This window comes from Procambarus clarkii, chromosome 74, assembly GCF_040958095.1.
Source record: "Procambarus clarkii isolate CNS0578487 chromosome 74, FALCON_Pclarkii_2.0, whole genome shotgun sequence".
In the NCBI taxonomy this organism is placed as follows: domain Eukaryota; kingdom Metazoa; phylum Arthropoda; class Malacostraca; order Decapoda; family Cambaridae; genus Procambarus; species Procambarus clarkii.
The window spans coordinates 22,190,474-22,203,094 of NC_091223.1; positions in this window are offsets into that span (position 1 = coordinate 22,190,474).

Here is a 12,621-nt window from a genome sequence, read left to right on the forward strand (position 1 = left end):
CGAAACCTGTGACACTTAAAACGCAACCTTCGACCATTACGAACGCAACTTTCGACACTTACGAACGCAACCTTCGACTCTTACGAACGCAACCTACGACACTTACGAACGCATCTTTCGACACCTATGAAGGCAACCTTCGACACTTACAAACGCAACCGTCTACACTTACGAGCGCCACCTTGAACACTGACGAACGCAACCTTCGACACTTATGAACGAAACCATCGACACTTACGAACACATCATTCGACACTTACAAACGCAACTTTCAGCTCTTAGAACTTAACCTTCGACACTTAACGAGCGCAACCTTCGACATTTACGAACGCAACCTTCGACACTTACGAACGCAATCTTCGACATTTACGAACGCTCCCTTCGACACTGATGAAAGCAACCTTGAACACTTATAATCCCAATCTTCGACACTTACGAACGAAACCATCTACACTTACGAACGCAACTTTCGAGACTTACGAACGAAACCATCGGCACTTACGAACGCACCATTTGACACTGACGAAAGCAACCTTGATCTCTTACAATCGCCACCTTCAACACTTACGAACGAAACCTTCGACTCATATGAACGCACCCTTTGACTCTGATGAAAGCAAACTTGAACGCTTACAATCGCAACCTTCGACACTTACGAACGCAACCTTTGACACTTACGAATGCAACCTTCAACACATACGACCGCAATCTTCGACACTTACGAACGCAATCTTCGACACTTGCGACCGCAATCTTCGACACTTACGAACGCAATTTTCGACACTGACGAAAGCAACCGTGAACACTTACATTCGCAACCTTCGACACTTAACGAACGCAACCTTCGACATTTACGAACGCAAACTTCGACACTTACGAACGCAATCTACGATACTGATGAAAGCAACCGTGAACACTTACAATCGAAACCTTCGACACTTACGAACCGAACCTTCGGAACTTAGAACGCAACGTTCGACATCTGTGAACGCAACCTTCGACACTTATGAATGCAACCTTCAACACTTACGAACGCAATCTTGAACTCTTATAATTGAAATCTTTGACACTTACGAACGCAACCTTCGACATTTACGAACGCCACTTTCAAAACTCACTAACCCAACCTTCAACTCTTACGAACGCAATCTTGGACACTTAGAACGAAACCTTCGACACTTAGAACGCAACCTTCGACTCTTACGATAGCAACCTTCGACACTTACGAACGCATCCTACGACACCTAGAACCCAACCTTCGACAATTACGAACGCAACTTTCGACACTTACGAACGCAAGCTTCGATTCTTACGAACGCAACCTACGACACTTACGAACGCATATTTCGACATTTACGAACGCAACCTTCGACACTTACAAACGCAACCTTCGACACTTACGAACGCCACCTTAACACTGACGGTCGCAACCTTCGGCACTTATGAACGCTCCCTTCGACACTGACGAAAACAACCTGGAACACTTTCAATCGCAACTTTCGACACTTACGAACGCACCTTTCAACACTTACGACTGCAATCTACGACACTTGCGAACGCAACCATCGACACTTACGAACGCGACCTTCTACACATAGAACGCCACGTTCGTCACTTTCGAACGCAACGTTCTAAACTTACGAATGCAACTTTCAACACTAACGAACGCAATCTTCGACAGTTACGACGCATTCTTCGACACTTACGAACTCAATCTACGACACTGACGAAAGCAATCGTGAACACTTACAATCGCCACCTTCGACACTTAACGAACACAACCTCTACTCTTACGATAGCAACCTTCGACACTTACGAACGCAACCTCCGACACTTACGAACGCAATCTTGAACACTTATAATCGCAATCTCTGACACTAACGAACGAAACTATCGACACTTACGAACGCGTCATTCGACACTTACGAACGCAACCTTCGACATTTACGAACGCCAGTTTAAGCACTCACTAACGCAACCTTCCACTCATACGAACGCAATATTGGACACTTAGAACGAAACCTTCGACACTTACGATCGCAACCTTTGACACTTACGAAAGCAACCTTCGATACTTACGAACGCATCTTTCGACACTTATGAACGCAACCTTCGACACTTACAAACGCAACCTTCGACACTTACGAATGCAACCTTCAACACTTACGAAAGCAATCTTCGACACTTACGAACTCAATCTTCGACACTTACGAACGCAATTTTGAACACTTATAATAGCAATCTTTGACACTAACAAATGAAACTATCGACATTTACCAACGCATCATTCGACACTTACGAACGCAACCTTCGACATATACGAATGCCACTTTCAACACTCACTAACCCAACCTTCGACTCTTACGAACGCAAACTTGGACACTTCGAACGAAACCTTCGACACTTAGAACGCAACATTCGACACTTACGATAGCAACCTTCGACACTTACGAACGCATTCTATGACACCTAGAACGCAACCTTCGAAAATTACGAACGCAACTTTCGACACTTACGAACGCAACCTTCGACTCTTACGAACGCAACCTACAACACTTACGGACGCATATTTCGACACTAACGAACGCAACCTTTGACACTTACAAACGCAACCTTCGACACTTACGAACGCCACCTTGAACACTGACGGTCGCAACCTTTGACACTTATGAACGAAATCATCGACACTTTCGAACACATCATTCGACACTTACGTACGCAACCTTCGACACTAAGAACGCAACCTTCGACACTTAACGAACGCATCCTTCGACCCTTACGAACGCAACCTTCAACACTTATGAACGCATTCTTCAACACTTAGAACGCAAATTTCGATACTTTCGAACGCATCCTTCGACACTTACGAATGCAATCTTCGACACTTACGACCGCAATCTTCGAAACTTACGAACGCTCCCTTCGACACTGACGAAAGCAACCTGGAACACTTTCAATCGCAACCTTCGACACTTACGAACGCACCCCTCGACACTTACGACCGCAATCTTCGACATTTACGAACGAAACCATCGACACTGCCAAAGGCAACCTTGAACACTTGCAAACGCAGCTTTTGACACTTACGAACTAAACCATCGACACTTTCGAACGCAACCTTCGACACTTACGAACGAAAGCATTGACACTTACAAACGCACCCTTCGACACTGACGAAAGCAACCTTAAACACTTACAATCTCAACCTTCGACACTTACGAAGGAAACCATCGACACTTACGATCGCACCCTTCGACACTTACGAAAGCAACCTTGAACACTTAGAATCGCAACCTTCGACACTTAACGAACGCAATCTTCGACACCTACGAACGCCACCTTCGACACTTAGAACGCAATATTCGACACTTTCGAACGCAACCTTCGACACTTACGAAAGCAACCTTCAACACTTACGAACGCAATCTTCAACACTTACGAACGCAATCTTCAACACTTACGAACGCAATCTTCGACACTTACGAACGTAACCATCGACACACTCGATTGCAACCTTCGACACTTACGAACGCAACCATCGACACTTACGAACGCGACTTTCGACACTTACCAACGCAACTTTCGACACATACGAACGCAACCTTCGACACTTACAAACGCAACCTTCGACACTTACGAACGCCACCTTGAACACTGACGATCGCAACCTTCGACACTTATGTCCGAAACCACCGACACTTACGAACACAACATTCGACATTTACGAACGCAACCTTCGACACTTACGAACGCAATCTTCGACACTGACGAAAGCAGCCGTGAACACTTACAATCGCAACCTTCGACACTTAACGAACGCAACCTTCGACACTTACGAACGCAACCTTCGACACTTACGACCGCAATCTTCGACACTTACGGACGCACCCTTCGACACTGACGAAAGCAACCTTGAACACTTACAATCGTAACCTTCGACACTTACGAACGAAACCATCGACACTTATGAACACACCCTTTGACACTTACGAACGAAACCATCGACACTTACGAACGCACCCTTCGACACTGACGAAAGCAACCTTCAACACTTACAAACCCAACCTTCGATACTTAACGAACGCAACCTTCGACACTTACGAACGCAACCTTCAACACTTACGAACCCAACCTTCGACACTTAGAACGCAACGTTCGAAACTTTCGAACGCAACCTTCGACACTTACGAATGCAACCTTCAACACTTACGAACGCAATCACTGACGCTTATGAACGCAATCTTCGACACTTACGAACGCAACCTTTGACTCTCTCGATTGCAACCTTAGATACATACGAACGCAACCTCCGACACTTACGAACGCAATCTTGAACACTTATAATCGCAATCTTTGACACCTACGAACGAAACCATCGACACTTGCGAACGCATAATTCGACACTTACGAACGCAACCTTCGACATTTACGAACGCCATTTTTAACACTCACTAACGCAGCCTTCGACTCTTACGAACGCAATCGTGGACACTTAGAACGAAACCTTCGACACTTAGAACGCAACCTTCGACACTTACGATCGCAACCTTCGACACTTACGAACGAAACCTACGATACCTAGAACGCAACCTTCGACAATTACGAACGCAACTTTCGACACTTACGAACGCATCTTTCGACACTTATGAACGCAACCTTCGACACTTACAAACGCAACCTTCGACACTTACGAACGCCACCTTGAACACTGACGATGGCAACCTTCGACACTTATGAACGAAACCATCGACACTTACGAACACATCATTCGACACTTAACGAACGCAACCTTCGACGCTTACGAACGCAACCTTCAACACTTATGAACGCATCCTTCGACCCTTAGAACGCAACGTTCAACACTTTCGAACGCATCCTTCGACACTTACGAACGCAACCTTCAACTCTTACGAACGCAACCTTCGACACTTTTCCGTTGACGACGCTTACCTGCCTCCAGCCACAGATGGAAAATTTAAGGCAATTCCACATAATTGAAGTTTAAAATTTCACACGTTCTAGGGGCAACAAAGACATTGTATACTGACAGGCATTTTGATTGCTATGGAAGTCCGATTTATGTTGCCTGAACATTAGTAATCTGTTGGGAGGGATTTGTATCCGGATTAGCCCTAAAATCTTTTCATTGAGAGTGCTGGATGTGTAAATACTTTTGTGTATATAGTTATTGAATTATTATTTTTTCATATGTCCTTTAAATTGTATTCTCATTGTTAGACATTCTCCAAACTCTCCAATACTTTCTCTTAGGTAAATAATTCACTCTAAACATAACTAACCAAACTTTAAATGTATTAAGTAGATTTTTATGAATAAAATATTTGTATTTGTATTAAAATGAAATGTGGCCTCAAGGTAGAAACTAATGTTTACCAAAAGTTACCCAAACCCTCGTATAATATCGATAACGCGAAAATCATTTTGGGACAATAAGGTGACTTGATCCGGCGTTCTGGTGAATCCCAGACACCTACTTTAACTCACTCAACCACAATAAGAGAGAGGCCTATACACTAGAAAAATTACTTAATTCACTGGGAGGTTTTGAAGTTCGGAACTCGTGCCCAACCAGGATTTTACTGAAGGCCCATCTACACTCTCGCCTGCGAGTAGTGGTGTTCACGCCCTTACATCTGTAAACTTTACAGATATTAGTAATTCAAATATTTTCCTAGTGTTGTGGATAAGAAAAATCAAAGATGATTGAACAGAACTGAAGTTGGAAATATTCTCGTTTTATAAAGAAATATGACCAAACAGATGAATATTTATCAATTATTGTACTAAAATTCTATATATATGGTATAGTTAAAATATTTTTCTACAGTGTTATTTATAATAAACAATTAAGGTGATTGTACATGACTGGATATGGAGATATATTCATTTCCTTAGGAAATGTGGCCAAAAAGATTAAGTGAACGATAAATAACAGTTGTCATTGTCCTATGTTGTCATTGTCCTATGTTGTCATTGTCCCATGTTGTCATTGTCCTATGTTGTCATTGTCCTATGTTGTCATTGTCCCATGTTGTCATTGTCCTATGTTGTCATTGTCCTATGTTGTCATTGTCCCATGTTGTCATTGTCCTATGTTGTCATTGTCCTATGTTGTCATTGTCCTATGTTGTTATTGTCCTATGTTGTCATTGTCCTATGTTGTCATTGTCCTATGTTGTCATTGTCCTATGTTGTTATTGTCCTTTGTTGTCATTGTCCTATGTTGTCATTGTCCTATGTTGTTATTGTCCTATGTTGTCATTGTCCTATGTTGTCATTGTCCCATGTTGTCATTGTCCCATGTTGTCATTGTCCTATGTTGTCATTGTCCCATTTTGTCAATGTCCTATGTTGTCATTGTCCTATGTTGTCGTTGTCTTATGTTGTCATTGTCCTATGTTGTCAATGTCCTATGTTGTCATTGTCCTATGTTGTCATTGTCCTATGTTGTCGTTGTCTTATGTTGTCGTTGTCTTATGTTGTCATTGTCCTATGTTGTCGTTGTCTTATGTTGTCGTTGTCTTATGTTGTCATTGTCCTATGTTGTCGTTGTCTTATGTTGTCGTTGTCCTATGTTGTCGTTGTCTTATGTTGTCGTTGTCTTATGTTGTCATTGTCCTATGTTGTCGTTGTCTTATGTTGTCGTTGTCCTATGTTGTCGTTGTCTTATGTTGTCATTGTCCCATGTTGTCATTGTCCTATGTTGTCATTGTCCTATGTTGTCATTGTCCTATGTTGTCGTTGTCTTATGTTGTCGTTGTCTTATGTTGTCATTGTCCTATGTTGTCGTTGTCTTATGTTGTCGTTGTCCTATGTTGTCGTTGTCTTATGTTGTCATTGTCCTATGTTGTCATTGTCCTATGTTGTCATTGTCCTATGTTGTCATTGTCCTATGTTGTTATTGTCCTATGTTGTCATTGTCCTATGTTGTCATTGTCCTATGTTGTTATTGTCCTTTGTTGTCATTGTCCTATGTTGTCATTGTCCTATGTTGTTATTGTCCTATGTTGTCATTGTCCTATGTTGTCATTGTCCCATGTTGTCATTGTCCCATGTTGTCATTGTCCTATGTTGTCATTGTCCCATTTTGTCAATGTCCTATGTTGTCATTGTCCTATGTTGTCGTTGTCTTATGTTGTCATTGTCCTATGTTGTCAATGTCCTATGTTGTCATTGTCCTATGTTGTCATTGTCCTATGTTGTCGTTGTCTTATGTTGTCGTTGTCTTATGTTGTCATTGTCCTATGTTGTCGTTGTCTTATGTTGTCGTTGTCTTATGTTGTCATTGTCCTATGTTGTCGTTGTCTTATGTTGTCGTTGTCCTATGTTGTCGTTGTCTTATGTTGTCGTTGTCTTATGTTGTCATTGTCCTATGTTGTCGTTGTCTTATGTTGTCGTTGTCCTATGTTGTCGTTGTCTTATGTTGTCATTGTCCCATGTTGTCATTGTCCTATGTTGTCATTGTCCTATGTTGTCATTGTCCTATGTTGTCATTGTCCTATGTTGTCGTTGTCTTATGTTGTCATTGTCCTATGTTGTCAATGTCCTATGTTGTCATTGTCCTATGTTGTCATTGTCCTATGTTGTCGTTGTCCTATGTTGTCGTTGTCCTATGTTGTCGTTGTCTTATGTTGTCATTGTCCTATGTTGTCGTTGTCTTATGTTGTCATTGTCCTGTGTTTTTATTGCATCCACTTTCAATAAGTTTCTTATTGATGTTTTTATCTGCATCTCAAATTGTTCCGTTTGTTTGAGTGTTTCGAAATTCCTTTACAAATTCTTGAAATTGTTTTTGGAAAGAAAACATATTAAGTTCTCTGAGTCTTCCATCTTAGGGTTTATTTCTTAAAGATAATAATAGTTTAATCACCTTTGTCTGCAGACTCTAAGAGTTAATCTTTTTCTTATTATTAATTTGAGTACAATTTTACAGAGTTTTTCAAATTGGGTCTGACGAAGAACTTATATAGCATATAGCCTCAGGTGTTTCGTGATAAAAAAAATCTTGCTATAAACAGACGATGAGTCACAATAACGTGGCTGAAAAATATTGACCAAACCATACACTAGAAATTGAAGTGTGTGAGTCCTCCAAATGAGTGAGTCAAATGCAATTTTCCCGTCGCATTTGACAGTGCTCACCATTTCTCTTCCCACCACTCCTCCACACTACAAAACAAACTTCAACGCCTGATTTCCAACAGTCCTTGGACTAGATACTCTCTGTCTGACTGTGTTACCAACCTTTTATCTTCCCCCTCTCTCTAAGTACCAGCAAGAACATCTCGGACTTGGTCTCTCTTTTTGCTACTTTCCCTGGACCGCGCTGTGGCATTGACCTCATTAGTTAATATGATAAGTTTGTCAATTCTAACTCTAATACTCTTTCGGACCTTTCTGCCTTTACGGGGGGGAGGGGGCCTCATCCCTGTTCTTGACATTTTGTTTTCTTAAAATCACTACCTTCTTCGTCGCTTACAGCTTGCCCTTGCTTCCCTGAAATCTAACAACTTTATTCTTATCCTTCCTTCCGACAAAGACGATTCTGTGGTTGTCCTTCACCGTGAAGACTACCTCTAGTGAGCAGATGTGACTCTCTGACTCTCTCACATATGCTCCCCTGACTTCTAACCCTTTGGATAACCGTAAAACTTCCTTCAATTGCAAACTAAGAAAACTCTCCAGTCTTTGTCCTCCTGACTTCGATCTTATTAAACGTTTCCGTGCCATCTGCCCTTCTCTTCCTTATTTCTATGGTCTACCTAAGATTCATAAACCTGGTGTTCATCTTTGTCCTATCATTTCTTCACGGGGCTCTGTCGTCCACCCTCTTGCCTCCTGGCTCGCTAAAAGTTTGACGCCTTAACTTGACACTTTTTTCCTGCCCACCTTCGTCACTCTCAGGATTTCATAGAAAGACTGCGCCTACAGCCCTCCTGTAAGAGCTTTGTCTTGATGTTGACTCTCTGTTCACTAATGTTCCCCTTGATGACGTTCTTTCTTTCCTTAGAGAGAAGACGACTGAGGGCCTTCTTCCTCGCCCGCTTCCCCCTGACGATTTTCTCGAAATCATCAGACTCTGTGTTGACTCTAACTCATTCTTTTTCAACGGTAAATACTTCTCTCAAACTTTCGGTGTCGCTATGGGTTCCCCTCTTTCTCCTGTTCTTGCCAATATCTACTTGGAATACTTCGAAACTTTCTTCTTCCTTCTATTGACACTCGTCCCTCTCTCTGGCTTCGCTATGTTGATGATATGTTGATGATATTTTTGCTTTATGGCCTCATGACCTCAGTCTTTTCCAACCTTTACCCTTCTCTCTTAACAATCTGACGCCTTCCATCCATTTCAAACTTGAATTGGAATCTATTCCCTTCTTCCTTTTCTTGATGTTCACGCTCACAGCTCTGAATCCGGGCTATCTTTATCTGTCAACCACGAACCCATGAACAGTGTTATGTACATTCACTTCTTTTTCTACCATCCTCCTTCTGTTAAGAAAAGTGTCCTCGTCTCTCTCTTCCTCTGCGCTCTACGCATCAGCGACCCTCAGTTTCTAGATTCTGAAATTTTCTTTATCTACAAATCTTTCTCTCGCCTTGGTTACCCTTTATATTTTATCAACTGTGCCTATTCTCAAGCTAAACGAAATTTATTTCATCCTAAACCTGCTTTCAACACTAATAGCACTGTGCTCTGCCTTCCCTTCATATCTGAACTCAAAACTTTTACCAATACCTTTCGTCCTCTTGACATTAAACTCGCCTTTCGACAAACTAACACACTTCGTAGCAATTTAGTTCACACTGCTCCTCCTGCTTCTAATGGTGATGGTGTCTACTATATTTCCTGTTCATCTTGTCCTCTCCAATACTTTGGTGAAACTGGCCGTACACTAAATTACAGACTTAAGGAACACAAAAGAAGTGTTAAGTCTGCAGACACAAACAATTCTCTCATCTGTCACGTTAGGGATTCTAGATTCTAATCATCATATTGATTGGGCTTCCTTTAAAATAATGTTTTCTGCCTCTATTCTCCACAAACGCCGTCTTGTCGAATCGGTTCTGATACACAAGCTACCCAACATGAACCTGAGTCCTGGCTTTGTTGCTGCTGACTCTTCCCTTTCACAGTACATACTCAAATATTTAAAATTTTCTAATAAACGTTACCTACTATAAGCCTGCCCTTCCTTTTATCTATCTTTCATTTTCTTTCTCTTGTTTTCCCTTTCGAACGCTTTCTTATTCCTACTATTTCACCCTTCATTTTACCTTACTAACCTTTTCCCTTGCTCTTATCTTCCTCTAAGATTTCCATCTCCTCACCTCTCTCTCGCCTACTTAATGCCCTTGCCTCCATCGTCTCATCAAGTTACAGCCCCTCTCCTGTGCCAGGTAAGTCCACAACGGGCTCACCATAGCCCGTGCTACTTGTTACTTTTTGTCCCAAGTAGCGAATCTAAAACAACAAACAACAAGAATCGTCTCATCGCAATCGACTTGATAATGGTCCTGGGAGGACCGAAACGTCGTCGTCTCTTCAATTTCTAGTGTGTGGTTTGGTCAACCATCTTGGTGACCAAATGCTATAAAGCCTAGCATTGCTATTACTTTGTTGGTAGTAGCAATACTTTGTATTCTTTCTTTAATATCGCCAATGATGACCACTCTATGGTCCATCTCCCGCCTTCAAAACGAGCTGTAGTAATAAAATTGATCGTAGATAGAAAAATTCCCGCAGGAAAATTCTGAAGAAACTTTGTTGATAAGCTTTGAAGTCTTTAGCATTAATTAAAAAAAAAGGGAAAAAAGTGATGAAGAATTAATTCAAAATTTAATTGTCTTATTTATCACTGTAGAAACAGCTTGAAGCGTCACTTGCTAACTAGGGATGCGGGCGATAAAAGAACACAACATCCGGCGGGTGACATTACAGTTAGCACAGTATACTGAGCAGTACACAGCACAGCAGCGCCTCGCGATAACTGTGCTCTGGAACAGGATGTTTGTCGCTCCAAACTTATTTTAACTCTCTTGGTGACCTTTACAGCTTCCCTAAGATTGGTTTATCTCTTAAGTGAAGAAGACAATTGTCACGTTCATTGCAACGCTGTCATGTTCGAGGCAACCCTGTCACGTTCATTGCAACGCTGTCATGTTCGAGGCAACCCTGTCACGTTCATTGCAAATCTTTCATACACACAGAAATCGCAATAGCGTGATGCATCAAATGAACAAATCCACAAGGACCGCGATGAGGGTTCGAACCTACGTCCGTGATGATCCCAGACCCGCCTTAGTCGACTGCGCCACGACATGTTCACGGGAACACTGTCATGTTCACGGTAACACTGTCATGTTCACGGTAACACTGTCATGTTCACGGTAACACTGTCATGTTCACGGTAACACAGTAATGTTCACGGTAACACTATCATGTTCACGCTAACACTGTCATGTTTACGGTAACCCCTGTAATTTTCACGGTAACCTCGTCATGCTCAAGTTAACCCTGTGTCATGTTCACGGTAACACTGTTATGTTCATGGTAACACTGCCATGTCAATGGGAATATCTATCATGCTCATAGCAGCCCTGTCATGCTTGAAAAAACATGTCATGCATGTGTAAATTCTGTCATGCTCGTGGCAATTCAGACTTGCTGCACGTTACTCTGTCATGCTCGTGGCAATTCAGACTTGCTGCACGTTCTTTGTCATGCTCGTGGCAACACTATTGCTCGAAGCTGCGCTATCATGTTCTTGGAATCTCTGTTATTTTGGAGACATCCCTGTCATGCAGGAGGCATCCCTGTCATGCTGGAGACATCCCTGTCATGCAGGAGGCATCCCTGTCATGCAGGAGGCATCCCTGTCATGCTGGAGGCATTCCTGTCATGCAGGAGGCATCCCTGTCATGCTGGAGACATCCCTGTCATGCAGGAGGCATCCCTGTCATGCTGGAGGCATTCCTGTCATGCAGGAGGCATCCCTGTCATGCTGGAGGCATTCCTGTCATGCAAGAGGCATCCCTGTCATGCTGGAGACATCCCTGTCATGCTGGAGGCATCCCTGTCATGCTGGAGGCATCGTTGTCATGCTGGAAGCATCCCTGTCATGCTGGAGGCATCCCTGTCATGCTGGAGGCATCCCTATCATGCTGGAGGCATTCCTGTCATGCTGGAGGCATCCCTGTCATGCTGGAGGCATCCCTGTCATGCTGGAGGCATCCCTGTCATGCTGGAGGCATCCCTGTCATGCTGGAGGCATTCCTGTCATGCTGGAGGCATCCCTGTCATGCTGGAGGCATCCCTGTCATGCTGGAGGCATCCCTGTCATGCTGAAGGCATCCCTATCATGCAGGAGGCATCCCTGTCATGCTGGAGGCATTCCTGTCATGCAGGAGGCATCCCTGTCATGCTGGAGACATCCCTGTCATGCTGGAGGCATCCCTGTCATGCTGGAGGCATTCCTGTTATACTCAAAGCATCCCTGTCATATTGGAGGCATTCCTGTCATGCTGGAGGCATCCCTGTCATGCTGGAGGCATCGCTGTCATGCTGGAGGCATCCCTGTCATGCTGGAGGCATCCCTG